Source organism: Tasmannia lanceolata, unplaced genomic scaffold (genome assembly GCF_043159265.1).
Source record: "Tasmannia lanceolata isolate RefF3 unplaced genomic scaffold, GAP_Taslan_0.1 ptg000008l, whole genome shotgun sequence".
In the NCBI taxonomy this organism is placed as follows: domain Eukaryota; kingdom Viridiplantae; phylum Streptophyta; class Magnoliopsida; order Canellales; family Winteraceae; genus Tasmannia; species Tasmannia lanceolata.
Genome location: NW_027518685.1, coordinates 58,264,515 through 58,276,947, shown reverse-complemented (window position 1 = coordinate 58,276,947; position 12,433 = coordinate 58,264,515).

Genomic DNA, 12,433 nt, shown 5'->3' with positions numbered 1-12,433 from the left:
CAATAATTACCCCTTTTTCCTATAGGACAAGCTTAGTTACCTAGGATGTAAGTTCACCTGCATTAGTTTAAGGGATGTCTTGCACTTAGATAAGGATCATATAACATCTTAGATGGAGTCCTAGGATAGTAAAATCTATTCAACTTGAACTAAATTAATCTCTCTTAAACTGTTGAAACAGTCCTTCTGGTCTAGATTGGTGTCCTAGATGTCTTAGGCATGTAGCTTAGTTCAGGCACCGAACTACGTCGACTCTGATCCCAGTGAGGCTTGGGTACGCAGGCAGCTTGGATGCTTGATGGCATACCAATCACGAGTCAGCCCCACACACAATCAGTGGGGTTTTTAGGGTAGTTTTTATTTTCTTTCATCATTTAAAACCTTAAATTTAAATTGATTAAATCACTTAGGACTTTTTTCCAAATTAGAATTTTAGGAGAACTTTCACATAAATTGAATCCAAACGAATTAAGAAAATCAAGATACACATTAGGAAATGCATTGAAATTAGATTTTATGATGCATGTCATATAGTTCGCACATTAATATAGAGTTAAATGAGCCATTTAAAAGAAATTCAAGAGAATTAACTTTTGGAATTGAAGACCGGATTATCGGGCAAGAATGGTGCATGTGGTGGTAACTCCCCATACCTTTCATTCTCGTAATCACGTAACGAATCTAGATTTCTGGTCAATTATGGGTCCTAGATCTCTCATCTAGGTGGTGACTCTGTCATTCTCTTTTGTGTGAAATTCGGATTGCTTTAGTGATCCCAAGTTCACAAAAAAGATGATTTAAATCAATAATAAAAAAACGGCACACGCCATTCGAGTGGGTATGAGAGACCAAGAGAGGTGGCTCACAGGCCATTCCCCCCTCGCGGGATCGGGTCCCACATATGTGAGAGCAGCCACCTCAGGCTAATTAAATGAACACGACAAAATCTAAGCTCATGTAGCTACTCTCACATGCAACAGGCAGCCACAAAATGCCGTCAGCCTCAGCCTCCATATGAACTCAACTGTACATGATTTTGTCTACTTTTTTCATGCTTTTCCATTTTGACCTATGCTTTGCCCCTCGCATTCATCTAGTTATTGAAGTGTGTTATGCGTGTGTTTTGGCTTCCACTCCCTGCTTAAACTTTCAAATTTTCTTGATCCGAGTGACACTACTTTCTCCAAATATTTGACAGTCTTTGTGTGCAAATTGAACCTTTAAAGTGATCATTTTGTATATGCAGAGCTATGCGCAATTATTATGTAATGTAAAAAGAAGTACTTCAGCTCAGGTTTAGACGTGCAATATGAAACATTATTAGTACGTATTAGGAGATAAAGTTGATGATCCTTCTATAGTGAATATATTGTTTTATTTTATGTTGTAACTACATCTTAACCATGCAACTTTTAATTTTGATATATGTAGGAAAAGTGTGATGTTCCAGAAGATGGAAAAGATTGGGCGATGAGCCAATTAAATGAAAAATGGAAGGACCACAAGTACCAACTAAGAAGAAAATACTTCAATGAAACAAGTGATGAAGTGATTTTTCCACCTCAGCCTAATAAGATTGTCGAGTCACAATACATTAAGTTGTGGGAACATTGGAAGAGTGATGAGTTCAAGGTATTTATATAGTTCTTAATTAACTATTGAAAGGGTAATTTTTTTAATGATATTGGAAGGGTGATATTCCTAACTAATTATACTATGAACTCGATATTGCAGGCTCAAAGCACAAAAAATACTACAAATCGCAATCAGTCTTGGACACCACCTACCGGGGGATCTAAGGCATTCGCTGTTATTATTGAGAAAATGGTAACTTTTAATTTGAATATTTGTTCTTTTTTGAATTTGCAATTGATCTTACTTAATAAACCTTAATTTTTCTTCTATGTTGATGATAGGAGGAAAAGACGAAGAAACCATATGGGCGGGAAGAATTATGGATCATGACCCGTACTCACAGTGATGGGACCTTTGTTGAAAATTCAAGAGATGCTATTGTATGTTAATAATGTGCATATCAAACGGTTCACTTTCATTCCTCACTTGTTGATAAGACAGTCTTTAACAATTTATTTGCATTCTTATTGTAGGCAAAAATACGTGAGCTTCAGGAAACACAACCAATGGAGAGCTCGCAGTGTAGCCTGGCTTCCAAAGATGACATCCTCAGTAAAGCTTTGGGTGTGGATAAACATGGCCGTGTTCGTTGTTTAGGGCTGGGCCCAACCCCATCTTCTCTATGGGGGAAAAAACCTCGTCGTGAGACAAGTAAGTCTAGATGTGAGGTATTAGAAAAGGAATTAGCCGCGATGAAAGAGGAGATGAGGAAGATGAAAGACATATTCATACAAAATGTAAGTATTCATCGTGATATTATGGTTAATATTTGTTGGGAAGTGATATATCCGCCCCTTTTGATTACTTGGTACACCCAGTATATAGTAGTATATCAATAATTGCAGAGGGGCTAATGTACTTCGTTAGACGGATTCAATGGGGCTGATTGTCACGTACACTGTCCCTGGTGTCCAAGTAATCAAAGGGGGCGGATATATCACTTACCTATTTGTTTATATATGAAGCACATGTATATCTATTTGTTTTATGTATATGACATACAAATGCATGATATTTTTATTAATTAGTGGTAGGGTATTACTGGAGGTGAACATAATTCACCGAATCAAGTGCACTCATCTGTTGCAAGTGGCATTGATCAGCCTGATGCTATGGGCAGTCCTCCTAATACTCCTCATATTGTTCTTCCTACTCACGCTGCTCCCCTTTCCGCTCCTATTGATTCTACTATTTATTCCCTCTGTTCTTCAAAGGCCTCTTTTTGTTGCTACTACTACTAATTCTCCAATTGCTCTTCCTACTAATCTTCATGTTCCTATTGTTCAGCATACCGCTCCTTTTGCTGCTAAGACTCTTCGTGCTTTACCTCAGACTAAGGCTTGCAATAACCAGGTATTTATATTTTTTGTTGTGTAAGTTTAAGTACATGATAATTCTTATTAGTGAATGAATGAAGTTCTTATGTGCACCATATTTATGATTTAATTATTTTCAGATTGAGCATACTGCTCCTGTTGCTGCTAAGACTCCGCGTTCTTCACCTCAGACTAAGGCTCGTAAGAACCAGATATTTTTTTTTGGGTGCAAGTTTAAGTACATGATATAGTTCTTATTAGTGATTAAATGAAGTTCTTATGAGCACCATATTTATGATTTAATTGTTTTCAGATTCAGCATACCGCTCCTGCTGCTGCTAAGACTCCTCGTTCTTCACCTCAGACTAAGGCTCGTAATAACCAGGTATTTATATTTTTTTTTGTTGTGCAAGTTTAAGTACATGATAATTCTTATTACTGAATGACTGAAGTTCTTATGTGCACCATATTTATGATTTAATTATTTTCAGATTGAGCATACCGCTCCTGTTGCTGCTAAGACTCCCGTTCTTCACCTCAGACTAAGGCTCGTAAGAACCAGATATTTATATTTTTTTTGGGTGCAAGTTTAAGTACATGATATAGTTCTTATTAGTGAATGAATGAAGTTCTTATGGGCACCATATTTATTATTTAATTATTTTCAGATTCAGCATACCACTCCTGTTGCTACTAAGACTCCTCGTGCTTCACCTCAGACTAAGGATCGTAATAACCAGGTATGATTATTTTTGTTGTGCAAGTTTAAGTATATGTAGTTCTTATTAGTGAATGAATGAAGTTCTTATGGGCACCATATTTATGACTTAATTATTTTCAGATTCATGTATGTATTCTCTGTAAGTTGATGAATTTTGAAGGCGATGTTGTGGCAAAAGGGTTCCTCAAAAGTGAAGATCCCAACCAAATTGTAGGGGAAAAAAATTGAGTGAGGGATGGTGTGAAGTAACGATCAATGGAGGTATATCCCGAAAAGCAAAGTTACCAAGACCGAATGGAAAACTTTAAGTCATCGGTGATGTCTTAGGAAGTAATGTTGCTTGGCCTCGTGCATTTGTAAGTATATAATTTGTTTTAAAAGGCAATTTAAATTCTTAAAATGGGTTTACTTTATATGCATCTGTTCATTTATCATTAATTTATACATGGTATGTGTTTATAGGTTAAATTGTTAAATCGCAAATGATAATGGGGATTGAGGAGATGATGAAGAGGAGATGAAGAAGATGATGAAGAGAGGAGAAAATAAAGAATGTTGACCAATATAGTATTTTGTTTTGAAATGGTTGGGAACAATGTAGCTACTATTTTGTTTTGATGTGGTTGGGTACTTTGTTTTGATGTGGATGTGAACAATATAGTATTTTGTTTTGATATATATGTGGTTCAGAACATTGTAGTATTTTGTTGATGGAACAATTCTAAGATGTTAGCTATGGACGAATCGTGAATTCATAAATATTCTAAATTTTAATTACTTTTTTTTATTTTTATATGTTGTGGGAAATGGGTGTTATAATAGAAATTTTGATAATATGTTTAGATTATTTGTGGAAAGTACAGGTATCATAGGTCACAGGAAATGATTATTTATAATGGATTTAAAAAAAAAATTGAAAAGTCTGTCCCTACGGATTTTATTTTGCATTTCTACAGGGAAAGAACCTTTTATCTACGGCTGAGTTTAACTTGTCTGTAGGGAAAAGTGCATTTTTCCTACTTTTTTCCTGAAAATATGTAGGGAAAAACACCTTTTGCCTACTTGTTTTTGACCAATCCGTAAGGAAATGCCTTTTTTCCCTACGGTTTTTTAAATTTTTAGTAAGGAAAGCTAAGTGGAAAAACCTTTTACCTACGGTTTTTAGACATTCCGTATGGAGAAACTCCATTTTAATTATGGATTTTATGAAACACCATAGGAAAAATGACATTATCCCTACGAATTTTCTAGATATTTAGTAGGCATAACCACACCTTTACTTACGGAGTTATGAATTTACATAGGGAATGTTCAACACTTCCCCTACGGATTATTCCGTAGGTAAAAGTAGTGTATCCCTACGGAACATAAAATCTGTAGGGAAAAGGCTTTCCCTACCCCCACCTACACTACGGAAGGAGGGAACAACAAAATCTGTAGGGAAAGGCCTGTCCCTACGAATTTTGAGACTTTTCCCTACGAATTTTTCCGTAGGGAAAGCCCAGTTTTGTTGTAGTGTGCACAGATAAACTTGTTTTGATTCAAAGGGAATAGATATCATAGTGTATGTACACTATATGACATATTTCAATACCAAATTGGTTAAGTGTTAACCGAAAGGGGTATTATAGGATGGAGCTTTATTCCCATTAGATGGGAATTACTTAAAAGATTTAAATTTTGGATTTAACTATATTGGACAAATTTTATGTTGAGGGAATGTGGGAGATTGTTAGTGATAGTGCCCTAAACATGTAGATTTCGTCCTATATGGCCCACATTAAAGTTATTTAAATAGAAAGTCTATTTAGGAAAGGAAACTATTTTCAAGATAAAGAACAAGGGAGATTTTTTTGGAAATTTATTTAAGTCTACCATATTTGGGACTCTACATCCCTTGTTTCCAACAAGGAGAAAATGTCCCACCCTTGTTGGACGTTTAATAATTACTAAAAGTTAGTTTTTTGAAAACCTATTCTCTACTTTTAGATAAAGCTTTAAGTGAGAGATTTTAGGATTAAAAACATAGTAGAATTGGATTTCTATAAAATCCCTACATGGAGTGGACGTCCAAGATGAGAGAATTAGAAAAGTGAAAATTTCGTCCATCTCCTCAACATTGAAAAACGTCCAACCATCTCTCTCTCTCTTGTTTTTCTTCTCAAGTTCAAAAAGTAGCTTCTATTGAAAGACATAACTTGAGATCAAAAGCTCCATCAATATCTTAGTTTTCCAATTCATAATAAGGGCTGATTTATATCAGTTCTTGATATAGAATAAATATTATTCTATTCTTTCTGTGAAGATCGAAAGGATCCCATCAGATCAACTTGCAGCGTTCGCGAAGAAGAGTTCGTTTGTGACGATTCAGGGAGTAGATCAAGCAGACGATCTTCTTCGTGGTAACTTCTTCAAAGGTATGATTTTATCTATTTATTTTATTACCAAAATATAATCTAGTTCTTAGAAATCCTGGGCTAAGGGCGAAATTGAAAAATAATTATTGTACTATGCGATTAGATTCCGTTGCGCATAGCGATTTTGCCTGGGGGTTATACGACTCTTCTAACAGATCCACCAGTCTCCCCACGTTGGAGCAATAAGTCCCTATTTCAGTGCTCCTATAGATGATAATGGCGGTTCCGGCCGATTCCAAAGTTTGTTTGGGTCAACATCTTGACCTAGAGACCAACATCAGATGAAACCACCAAACCCCCAACCCAATCTTATTGGTGCACCATTTAATGGGTTTGGTGGGCAACTGACGGCCGAGGGAGCAGCCGGCACAATCCGACCCCAAGATCAACATTAATTTTGGGGGATAGCTGGAACAAGTCGATCTCAATATCTGTATTAACTCTGGGGGGCAACCAACGACTACGGGACAACAGGTTAAGTTTAACTCCAAGATTGGTATTAATCAATTGATTGTCCAGGATGATTGTACTTTCCCATATATATCGGCTTAAATGAAAATCGAGTTGTGGAAATGGTCCAACAACTTGTACTTGAGGAGTGAAATAAATCTACCAAGGAATATGGAGGCCTAAGTTATATGAGTTGCATTCTCTTTGCCACAGAGGCTATAGATTCTATGACTCAAAGGTGAGTCCAATATATTTGTTTTGGTCTCCCCAGACAAATTTGGTTCGGCCTTGTATGGCCAACTTGTAGTTCGGTCTAATATGACCAATTTGGTGGTGATTATTTTCATGCATGATGACCTTTTCAAAAGAGAGGTTATGGGAAGTTATTTTTCAAAATGGAGTGGCTTTTGGATGTTACAAGTGGTGGAGTGAAAGTTACAAGTGGTGGTAGTGGCCTTTGAAAGTTGCAAGTAGTTGTAGTGTCCTTTGGAAGATAAAAGTAGTGGACAAAGTACTATTCAAAATTACAAAGAGGAAATTATTGGAGATAATAACTGTCACATGAAGTATGCTATAAAGGGAGAAGGCTACATCAAGAGGAGATATCATTCAAAACATCAACCAAATTATGTCTTAATTTATCTTTACTTTACTGTTTTATCTTAGTTTTTAGTTGTGTTAGTTTGTAGTCCATAATTCCAGCAGTACAAAGATTTGTAATCGTTCTCTGGTAGCGCCGGAGTTCTTGTAATCAATTTTGTTAAGCGGAATCATCTTCTAAGGTGAGCTTTTCTTCCATGCATTGGAGTTTTTTTCTGTTTTTTTGGTTGCTTTCTATTGCCCATTCTAATAGTATATCAAAATAATTGGTAGATCCTAAGGAAGAAGTGTCGTTCCCTTCTTCTTCTCAATCGTCTGATATTTGATCCAAGGGACGAGAAGGCTCAACTATCTTCTTCCTAACCAAATCATAGGAAATACTTTTCCCCGCCACGTCCGCATCGACACACATTAGATAATCCACGATCAAACAATCGGTGATGAGGACAGTGAAATCATTGGGGAGAGGGGTGGAGTGTCAGAATTGCTTTCTCCAACGACATCCTTATTGTAGAAGGGTAAGAATGATCCAATAGCATCCCTTTGCAAAGACAATCAGCCCAATTAGCTCTTTAGTGTAGCCTTTGTTCTTCCTTTGACTGGACTGAAGCTTGTAGGTAGTTTAGTGTTTTGGTCTTTTTACATGCCTTTTTTTTATTCATTTTCATTAGTAGGGTTTTTTTTTTCTTTTCTATTGTAAAGGAAGCCTATAAAAAGCCCATCCATCTCACTGGTAAGCGGCTTTCATTTGAATTTGTAATTGAACTTAGCTTAAGATCTTGGATCTTAGGGTTTCTTTGGAAGAAATTTCCTTTTCCTGCTAGAAGAAAGTTTTCCATTTCGTTTAGAAGTTGGAGGCCTACAAGCTAAGATTTTAGCTTCTCTCCACCAATCCACTTTTCATTCTCCTTGTTCTTATGCAAAGATAACCTAGTAGCGAGTAGCTTTTTATCTCTTTGCAAAGCTCATCGCATTTTATCAATTACCAATAGAAATCGTCCAGATTTGGAGCTGAAAACCTGTAAGGAAATTGTCGGGGTTCCACGCAAAAGATGGGTTATAAGGGAATGGGCACCCTCCCTCTAACGGCTAGCTTTTAGGGGTGAGTTCTAGCCGGCTAAACTCCCTAACAAATGGTATTAGAGCTCAGGGCATGGTAACCCCAGTTTGCCTCCGAGGGCAGGAATGTCCCTCGGGGAAGATCTCGGAAACCCTGGTGTAGTATCTCGCGGTTCCCACGTTACCACCGCGTGGAGGGGTGAGATTGTCCACATTGCTTCCGCGTGGAGGGGGAGATTGTTGGGGTTCCACTCAAAAGCAAAAATAGTCCCACATCGGTAAAGTGAGATGGATGCGGATGGGTTATAAGGGAATGGGAACCCTCCCTCTAATGGCTAGCCTTTAGGGGTGAGTTCTACCCGGTTAAATTTCCCTACACAGAAATGAAATTAGTTTGGATTTTTTGGTTGTGATTGAAGTACTTTGGAGATCTTATCTTCCTCAAAGACCTAGAGGACTGCCAAAGCTTTGGATTACATCTGCTGCCATGACAGATTATCATCTAAGTCTTTGAATGGAAATCAAAAGAGTTTTCATGTACTGTGGCTAATTATTCTTTCAATTGTTGTATCTGTAAGTGAATTTCAAGCATCTGTTTCGTTTCCTTCCCATTCTTTAAGATATTCATGAGCAACCTGCACATACCTGTGGGACCCAATCCCGCGAGAGGGGCGGTGCGACCCGCCTCCCTCTCTTGGTCTCTCGTACCCACGCAAATGGCGTATGCTTTTTATTATTGATTTAATTCATCTTTTCCGTGAACTTGGGATTACTAAAGCAATTCAAATTTCACGTAAAAGAGAATGACCAGAGTCGCCACCTAGGTAAGGGACCTAGGACCCATAAGTGACACTGCAATGATCTGTGGTCCCAGAAGTCTAGATTCGCTACCTGATTATGAGGATGGAAGGTATGGGGAATTACCACCACATGCACCATTCTTGCCAGATAATCCAGTCTTCGATTCCAAAAGTTAACTCTCTTGAATTTCTTTTAAATGGCTCTTTAACTCTATATTAATGTGCGAACTATGTGGCATGCATTCTAAAATCTAATTTCAACATAATCCCTAATGTATCTTTTGATTTTTTTGATTGGTTTGAATTCAATCTATGTGAGAGTTCTCCTAAATTCTAATTTTAGAATATCCTATGTATTTTAATTAATTCAATTAAGAGAAGAAATAAGAAAACTATCCTAAAACCCCCACCATGTGAGGAGGGCCGACTCGTGCTCGGTATGCCATTCAAAGCATCCAAAGCTACATACGTATCCAAGCCTCACTGGAATCAGAGTCGATCGTAGTTCAGAGACCTAAACTAAGCTACATGCCTAAGATATCTAGGACACCGATCTAGACTGAATTGACTGTTTCAACAGTTTAAGAGAGATTATTTAGTTCAAGTTGAATAGATTTTATTATCCTAGGACTTCATCTAAGATGCTATATGGTCCTATTTAAGTGCAAAACATCATAAATTAACTAGGCTTGTCTTATAGGGAAATGGGTTAACTAGTGTAATTAGATCTATGGCGCGGTTGCTATTTATAGTAAGCGGCCGTGATGAGGCTAGACTCCTAACTTTAGAACATCCTAAAATCTAGAACACAACGTGACGTAAATGTTCCTAAGGGGCCCTAAAGATTCCTACGATGGGAGACTGCAATCCAACGGTTCCAAAAGCACGGATCAAATGAACTTAATTTGTTAAGTTGCTGATTTTTTAGTTTTTAAAGGGGTTCATAATATCTAATATTTAAGGGGAACCTAAGGCTTTAAGGGCCGATATATTCCTGTGCATAGGTTGCCCTGATGGAAGGGAATCGTGTTTTCCACTCTTATACAATTTAGCATATAAATTATAACACATTGTTGCCTGGCATGTTCTCAGGATTTCCGTGGACAGAAGATCTCAGAGCCAACAACATGCTATAGTTTAGATGCCTAGATTATACAAGATGGACGAAATTAATAAACGATTATGAATTCAACCTTTGCACTTAGAATAACCTAACACTCTAAATTCTGTTTAAATGGTTTAAGGATTGAATACATAATGGAAAATTAGAATTTTCTCAAAATTTTCATGACACTTTGAATTAATTTAATTTTTCTTAAGGATTTAAAGGTTTTATTCTGCATTGTAGATTTTCAAAGCAACTTATAGCAATTCTAATCCAATTAAGGTTGAAGTTTTACAGTAGCTTTCTCTTGACCAGAGAAGGTTACTATAAATTTTTCATGAATTTTCAAGGTGATGTACTATCAATTTCCCAATTTTGAAGATATTTATCCAGATTATAGATTTACACAGTAACTTATAAAATATCTAATCTAAATGATCTCAAATTGTTATAGTAGCTTCATCTTGACTAGATAAGATTACTGTAAAATGTTCATGAATTGTCCAGGAGATTTACTGTCAATTTTTGATCTCACAAAATCAGACTATTTCGAAAGAAAAATCACAAACACATGATTTCTAACATCCTAAAATGATGAAAAAATCACATATGATATAAAATAAATTATAAGATTTTATATCAAAATTTCAGAATCTAAAAATTAAAATTCCCCCATAAAATTAATTTTAAAAGGAAAAAAGATCAATATGCTTTCTTCGAATCAAAACCCGTTTATTATGAATAAATAAAAAACTATATCAAAACTTTGTAAAAATCTTTGAACATTTTTCTCTAATATTTCAGTAACCTATGTTACTGGTTTGTAAAGAAAACTTTTGAAAATTATTTAATTTGATATAAAAAAGAATTATGGCACGCAAAACGGAGCATCGATTAGAAAACAGTAAAGAAAATATTCTTTTAGCATTTTCTATCTTGGAAAATTCAATTTATAATTAAAATTAAACTCTGAAAAATTTCATTAATTTTCAAAATCATTTGATATTCATTAAAAATAGGCCAAATTTAAAATAATTTAAATTCGCACTAAATAAATTCAAAAACTATGAAACTTTTTGGGTGATCTAAAAATCCTAAAAATTCGCTGGAAATAAAACTTCATGAAGTTTGGACTTAATTTGATATACTTTTGGTTTCTATCATCGAGAAATAACCCTTCGGGGTTATTTTTTGAAAAATTGAATGAAAATGAAACGATCTAACCGTGGCTGAAAATTAAGTTTCCAAGGGTTTTTTTTTATTTTATATTAAACTCAGGAAATATTAGTTTTTTTTAAAAACCCATGTTTTCAAACACTTGGTTTGAAAACCCGATTCAAATCCATATTGAATAAAGAATGAAAGAAAATCATTATTATATGGAGAAAAATTAATTTTCTAGTAAAATTCTGGATTTTGAAAACTTATTATTTATTTTATAACATACTAAAATTTTATTAAAAAATTCATTGATTTAAACCATATACAAAAATAAAAACCCTAGCATGCTTTTCTACTTTTGATATTACAAAGATGAAGGAACCTATCGTTGATCGCGAATCCTTGTCTGTAGGGCTGGTATTCCGAGATATACGCTTTGTCCAGCCCTTATAATCGCAAAAGAAGCCTCGAAGAACCGTTATATAACTCCAACTTGATGAATCCATAAGAAGAACTTGAAGAACCTGAAGAGATATTAGTGCTCTTTGGAGAAGATGAAGTGTAAAACACCAAAAACTAAGAGGGAGAAATTATTGGACTTTTTTTTGAGAGGGACAGTAGGTTGGACGAATTTTAAGAGGAGCAAAGCCTTGAGCAAGTTTGCTTTTATAGGCACAAGGCTAGGTTTGAGTGAATTTGAAAGTTTCCAATGTGAGCTTTCTCCTTTTGGCTTGTTTCCAATTTGTGCTTTGACTTTCTCATTCTTTGATTTTCATATTGAACTTATTTCTAAACCATGTTTCTTGCAAGCTAAGCATTGCTAAATTACACAATAGAGATCCTTCAAGATCAATCTAGAATCCTTCTCACATAGGAAACTAGGTTTTATGAATATTTTCATCCAAAGAGATTGATGAAAATATTGTAAACTAGAAAGTTGTAGATCTTGTTGAGACGTTTGAAACAAGTATAATTATAGATTTGTTGGACAAGAAGGTAAAAAGTTATGGTAATTTTACTAACCTGACCATACTAGCCCTTTCTAACTATAACTCTTCCTTTCTTTATTATTTTTTCAAAATAAATATGATGTTTTTGGATGTGGCCTCCCCATGTGGCCGACCCATATGGGTGCGTCCACATGGATCCTCACCTTGTGGGCTTTAGCC